General features: G+C 37.6%; 1 pseudogene; it reads right to left on the bottom strand.

Moving 5' to 3' along the window:
* The window catches only part of LOC113047297 (E3 ubiquitin-protein ligase RBBP6-like), a 17,003-nt pseudogene extending 12,605 nt beyond the window's left edge, over positions 1 to 4,398 (bottom strand).
* Positions 4,399 to 7,728: the final 3,330 nt, after the last annotated feature.

Genomic DNA, 7,728 nt, shown 5'->3' with positions numbered 1-7,728 from the left:
TTTGCAACTGATGATCCAAACGCAAGTATTATGTAGTGTATAGTACAATTGTTTTGTCATTTCTCCAATCACAAATGCAGACATTGGTTTTTGTTTACGCAGCGTGATATGCAACGCGTAAAAATCTATAGAATCAGTAATTATGACCGCACTGGATGCAACAAATGTTTTGTCTGGTCGTACCGGGACACAGGGCATCACAGTATGTTAAGGAGCATAACATCACTGTCACACGCCTGAGGCATTGTTCAATCACAAACTGGAGAGCTGGCCAATCAGAGCACACCTCACTCAGAACGAGCAGCTTTGTAAAAATTGAAGTGAAGTGAAGTGACATTCAGCCAAGTATGGTGACCCATACTCAGAATTTGTGCTCTGCATTTAACCCATCCGAAATGCACACACACAGAGCAGTGAACACACACATACACACTGTGAGCACACACCCAGAGCAGTGGGCAGCCATTTATGCTGCGGCGCCCGGGGAGCAGTTGGGGGTTCAATGCCTTGCTCAAGGGCACCTAAGTCGTGGTATTGAAGGTGGAGAGAGAACTGTACATGCACTACCCCCACCCAGAATTCCGTCCAGCCCGAGACTAGAACCCACAACCCTTCGATTGGGAGTCCAACCCTCTAATCTAACCGAGACTAGAACCCACAACCCTTCGATTGGGAGTCCAACCCTCTAACCATTAGGCCACGACTTCCCCCTTCCCTTGATGCATTTCAGATAGGCAAGGTATAGAGGAGCAACAATAATGTACATAGTGTAAAATGTGTTTTTGAACCTTAAAAAGACAGACATTGCATTATGCCAAATACACAAAATGTTACTTTTAGAAGCATCGTATGACCCTCTTTATGAAAATTAAATAATTGAAACTACATGAGTGCCAAGTTTAATTTGATTATCTCTTAAATGCCAATAGACAGTTACCTAAACACACACTGAGCCAAGTCAAGGAACAAATGGCCAGTATAAAAAATAAATAAAAACATACTTGTGTACAGTTAGTCCAGGGCTAGGCAAGTTTGGTCAGAGAGAGGCTCAGTCCTGCAGAGTCCAGCTTCAACCCTAATCAAACACACTTGAACAAGCTCATCAACATCTTCAGGATTACTAAGGCCCCGTCCACACGGAGACGCGTTTCTGTGAATACGCACAATTTTTTTATCGGATAGGCGTTTCGTCCACACGGATCCGGCGTTTTCATAAGGTGAAACCACTTTTTTTTTAAACCGGGTCCCAGAGTGGATAAATTGGAAAACCCCGTCTGTGCGTTTTCATCTGGACGGCTAATCCGTATATTTTCTGAAACGATGACGTCATCAGCCCACGTCTCCCCCTTAGTCAGACACCTCTACGTCACGTAAGAGCAACAAAAACATGAACAAACACTGAATGATTGTCTTAACTAACATTAACACTGATTAATAAATGTATTGTTCCATGTTCGTTTGTGTACCACGCGCAAGGTTTATGAGCAGAGTCCAAGTCTTCTTCTCTGTTTTTAGTGTATCTCTGTGGCAGAATTACAGCGCCACATACTGGTCTGGCATGTATACTACATCATGCGATTTCGTGTGGACACAGATATTTCTAGAGACGAGGAAAAAAAAAGATCGGATTGGGGTAAGCTCTGTCTCCGTGTGGACGGGGCCTAAGACTACAGGCAGGTGAGGGTTTTTTTTAGGGTTAGAGCTGAACTCTGCAGGACTGCGGCTCTCCAGGTCAGAACTTGCCAATACCAGAGTTAGTCCAAGGCAAGGCTCATTATGTTTTAGGTAACACACATATATACACACACATACATACACACACACACACACACACATATATATATATATATATATATAAAAATATCAATCTCTCTCTCTCACACATCCACACAACTAAATTTCTTATAATAGCAACTGAGTAAACATGAGTAGTCAGACACTGAAGCTCTATGATAGAAGGTGAAATTAATAAATAACACAATGTATGTTTTTTTATTTAAAAACAAAAAACAGACAGCTTTTTACAGATGTGTCACTTTAAGGACAAACAAACTGAACATTGCCCATGTTCAAAAATGATATAGATCAATATGATCTTACACTAGACCGCACAACAGATTTCATATTTATGGAGAACTTATTCAATGTGAAACACAGTGTATCAGCAGACCTCTGTACACACTGGTAATTGTATAAAAACAATCAATCAATGCAACAGCTTTTGCGAATAACAATATAAACACTCAGCTCGACAAACTTTGTTATCTTCAAACAGGTTTCAAAGACAACATTGAGGAGCATGAAGAAAGTTCCCTAAATGATTTCAAGACAAAGCAACTGCCGGGGCATTTGAAAATGTGTGTAATGAGACAAGGAAATTAGGTGTTTTACATACTGCTTTTGAAGATCCACTTTGTTCAGATCGATCGCTGCAAAACATAAAAAAAAAAGAAAAAAAGAAAGAGGTTAACTTCCAATTTAAAAGTATACCCCCCACCCACAAACACAGACTTAGAACTTAAATTCACTGCAATTTAACACTCAAACTGCTTAATTGAAATTACATACATACCAATCTTAAGTCGGCTAATACTCAACGTACAAGTGATTTATTTTTAAGATCACAGCAATTAAGCTACAGTAAATTAATCCTTTTTAAATTAAAACATTTAACAGTTCAAATAGATCATTTATCAGTTGTAAAGTCTCCAGCTAAACTTCTAGTGAACTCAAAATTCATTGAGTAAAATGACTAATATTGAAAACGCCTTCATTTTCTAGACTTCAAACAGAACTAAATAATAAATGCAAACCCAGAGCAGATGTCAACAGTAAGTATTAATGTACTTACATGACAAATGTTTTGCTTGTCGACTTCAACCCTCCAATAGGGATCCGTCTAATGATGACAGACGAGTTTTTAGGGATGAGGGCTCCATCATCAGTGTATTCTGCAAACACAGGCAACAATGACAAGAACATTAATCAACGTGGCACATTGTCTATACAAGTTACAAGGCTAGGAAAACAAAGCAAACGTCGTAAAGAAGTAAGGTTAAGTTACATGAGAAACAAAGCTTTCACTACACAAGTGAAGATTAGTCAACGTTTACATTGAATTAATAACCACTGATATATTTTTTTTTTGCAAAACAAAACTCAACGTTTGAGTACAGTGACAATGCTGGTGGCGGTTAGGATCTGGCCTTGTTAGGTCGGTTAGCACACATTAGCTTCAAGCTAGAACTGATAAACCCCTTTCCCAAACATATATACGTACTCTTTCAAACCTCGTTAATTCATAGCAAACTAAAAACGGTGTATAAACTACGTGTCAAGCCATCTTACCTTCTTTAGTCTGCGCGTTAGTGATCTGCAGGTCGCAATCCGCGGCCTTCAGCTTTTCTCGGCCCATGATCTGTCGTTTCAGATCACTGAGCGTGATGTGAAGGCCATCGAAGGTCACCGTGTCGTAGTTCAGTTTAGAAGAAAACTTGTAATGGACACAAGACATGTTTAAACAATCCTCGTGGTCAGACACCACCACCACACACAACCAAACTCAACTAACGTTACAACTCGCACGACCGCCTGGGCTCTCCCAGCGATCACCCTTTACTCAGTGTCAGTTTATCAGCTTAACAGTTTAAGAATAATAATAGTCATGTTTGTTCATCATCTCTCAACACTCTTAAATTAAGAGGGTCACCACTAAAGGAGGGTCGTGTGGAATTTGCCTCACGTGAATAACTGAAAAATACCAAGTGTTCAAAGAGACCGTGATCAAGTGTAACACGCAATCTTATAGACGCGAGTGACTTTGAGTCCACGGAAGCCAGAAATAACGTTACTCCTGCGGTTTCTCAGTGTCCCGGGACCATATGGCGGTTAGCCGCGAGCTGTCCGTGTGAGGTCCGACTCTGAGAAGAAATACACAGTTCATATAGTGTCCGATTGGGTGAACGTGTAGAGTCCGGTCAAATAACGTTATGTCTCCGCAATGTCCGCATCAGAGTCCCTCCGAAATGTATGCTGGGTGTAGTCCAAATCTCAAGAAAACACAAACCCGACGTAGTATGAAGCAAGGCCTGAAACACAATGTGGCTAGCAGCTAGTAAGTGTGATCAACCTAAAATGGCGTCCATCACACAATAACGTTACAAAAACAAAAGACTACAGCAAAACCATTAGAAAACGCGAACACAAAACGAGCCAGCAAAACGGTTCTCCTTTTGTCAAAATACTGCCCCGGTAATCCAGTCGCTCCGTCCTCAACTCTGACGGCCACAGATACGTTTAAAGCACACTTTGATCGTAGTGACTACGCTGAGTTGCGAAAACAACCTAACGGCTGCACGCACACTCGAGGGGTTTCCGGAGAGAGCGCAGGGGCTGAGAATAAAGACGTCACTAGGAGGGGCCACGAGTGCGCATGCGCAGACGCTACCAGTTGCGGGAGGTCACCGTGGATTGTAAAGTAATAAAATGCTAAACATGCCTTAGAACATTAAAATAAAACAATAAATGTAAACCTTATACATAGATTGTATGTTTTTAATGCACTGGTCGTTTTCAGGTTGGTTGATTTCATAAAGAAGCCAGATTTTTTTGTTGAGTAGCCTAGCCTAGGCCTAACATTAAAAATAAATGTGTATATAAATATGATAAAAACATTGATTTAACGCATTTGTGCTACAGTCATAAAAAAAAAAATTAACAAAATAGGCAAAAGTGCATTAATCAAAAATGGTCAGCCCAAACTTTTAGAATTTTTTTTTTGACAATTTCAAAGTAAATGTACAGTTCAAACAAAATCTTACAAAAGTCATACTTTGATTAAATCTTTGGGTGATTCATTGCTTGAAATGTAATATTAGGCTAATTATTACATTTAATTTGTAACCATTTAGTGAATTAATTAGAATGAAATTCCTTTAATTGTAGCCTTTTTACTGTAAGATGATGTTTCTACGAAAATAGCCAAAACCTCTCCTGTTTATGATTTATGACCACCAGAGGGCGGTCTATATTTACAAATTCTCATTACTTGTACTTTTTGTTGGTTGTAGCATTACACTAACAGATGCATAGAGATTGATGACATGTCTGTCATCTTAATATGCACATTATGAAACCAACAAATGAAAACTGTTTCTGTTATAACACTTATGTTTATATTATAGTTATATGTCAATCATAGGCAATACTATTAGCTAAATACTTAGAAACAGGCTTCTTAATTTTTATAGGCCAATTTACAGAGGAAGATAATTCATCTTCATTTTTTACTTAATCAAAATGCTAATCCGTTGCAAAACTGTTGCACTAAGAGAAACAATGAGTCCCTAACTCTAATATTGTTTTGAGAACATTACAGTAATTTTAGCTCACCAATCCCTGTCCATATGTGGGACTGAATCACTGTCGTGATAAGAAAGCTAAGTCAACCAATGCCAGCAAATGTTTTATTTTCAGAAAGCATCTGTGCACTATTTATTCTTCTGCATGGCTCTGCAGTATGGAGATTTACTCAGGCTTAGGCTTATTGTGTTCATGAGGCATAAGTAAAATATAGAACATAAATTATAATAGTTTTATTCCCCCTTTCTGTTATCTGATAAATTACAAATGTGTTCGACTGATACACTAAAGAACCCTTGGGTAAATCAGTCCCAGCTGCTTATGCAACAAGTGTTAATATGTGTGCAAATCCATTTATGCATTTGGAAATCACATTTAAAGGTGTAGTACAATTACTGGTACATTATTTCTGTTGGATGCTCCCAATTAAGTGTACTAATGCAGCCATTACTGGCTACAAGTGCATGAGCACAATCATTTGCTAAACTATTGCAGCCAAACAGCTCTGGCCACATTGAATGTCTTTAATATTTATCCCAAAAATTTCATTAGCACTTCACCTTGGTGTCATTCGTTTCTTCAGGTAAAGGCTGGATAAAACCAGTCATATTTTCTCTCTACCTCCCTCTTTCTCCAAAGGTCGATAATCTGCTTGGGGCAGTCTTGACCTATGGTATAACTGAATATATGATCTGCCTGAAGCAAAAAAATAACTAAAAAAATACTTCATCCTGGGTTCAGTCAGGCTGCTCACTCTTACCAACACATATAAACTTGTGTTGTGAGATGTCTGCAGTGATGCGCTCTCTTCTGTTGCCCCTGAGCACAGGAACATTTGGCTCTCTGCTCAAACTCTAATTTTCTCAGAAGGAAGGAATAACTGATGGCCACCTACTTGACTGCCATTTATTATCTGCTCCCCAGCAGCCCAGAGCAGTCTTTCAATCCCCCGGTTTCACCTCAGACTCTTTTGCCCAGCCAATCACTGTAAATCCAGTTCATTTTGCTCAAACACTGGCCTTCAGGGGACACAGTGCGTGGATGTGCTGTGAGCTTTAACACATACATGAATTTGATTGTTAGGTTTTTGACTGGGAGGGCAAATTTAAATCATTCCACTTCAAAGAATGACATTGGTTTTTTATTTATTTTTTATTATTATATTTCATTTACTTTCACCCACACATCTTTTAATGCGGTGAGTGGGACTCCCTGTAGAGAAGGAAAAAAAGGTAATTGTTGTTTTACTGTAATGTATCAGTTGTTTCTCTTTAGGCAGCAATGAAATGAAACGGAAAGCCATTTTTCACTTCTCCTGAGAAAAAGACCTCAATAAAACTAAAGGAAGCAATCAAAAGTAACATTTTTCATAAGATTCTTCCAAAAACAAGTTATCTGTGCTGTTATCCACAATAATTTAATGGTTCTGTACTCTATTACAATAATTGGTATTTGTTTCAAGTCTTATTTTAGTATGTAATTTTAGGATAAATATCTGAGACGATGTTGCTACACTACATTTCATAAGTTTGGGGTCAGTAAGGTGAAATATATATATATATATATATATATATATATATATATATATATATATATATATATATATATATATATATATATATATATATATAATTTTTATTCAGCAAGGATTCATTAAATATATAAAAAGTGTCAGCATTTATTTCATGAATAACAGGCATTTATTATGTGTAAAAAATATTTTTAAATATTTATTTTAAAAAAATGTTGCTCTGTTTACCTTAACTTTATGTTCATCCAGTAATATTGAAGGAAAATTAATGGTTCACTGATAATAAAAATTAATGTTTCTTGAGCAGCTAATCAGCATATCAGAGTGATTTCTGATATGGATCATGTGACACTATGATGATGCTGAAAATTCAGCTTTGCCATCACAAATTACATTTTTTATTATATAGTAAAAATAGAAATATATATTAGTATTAATATCTGACAGGATTACGGTTTTCACTGTATTTTTGTTCAAATACAACCTTGATGAGACATTTCTAAAACATGAAAAATTCCTACACCATAATAATTTAAAGGGGTCATACGATGCGATTTAAATTTTTCCTTTCTCTTTGGAGTGTTAAAGCTCTTGGTGCATAAAGAAGATCTGGAAAGTCGCAAAGACTAAAGTCTCAAATCCAAAAAGGATATTCTTTATAAAAGTTAAGACTCGTCCATGCCCTCCTAAAACGCCTCTTTTAACACGGCCCCACATCTCTATGTCACTATGTGGGAAGATTTGCATAACGTTGCCCAGATGTTCAAGCAAAGAAAGAAGGTGTAACAGCATCATATGACTCCTTTAATAAAATAAACTGAGTGTTTTTGCCATTG

The sequence above is a fragment of the Carassius auratus genome, chromosome 28 (genome assembly GCF_003368295.1).
Source record: "Carassius auratus strain Wakin chromosome 28, ASM336829v1, whole genome shotgun sequence".
NCBI lineage: Eukaryota > Metazoa > Chordata > Actinopteri > Cypriniformes > Cyprinidae > Carassius > Carassius auratus.
Note: the sequence above shows the minus strand (reverse complement) of the source record. Positions and strands in the feature narration are given on the sequence as shown.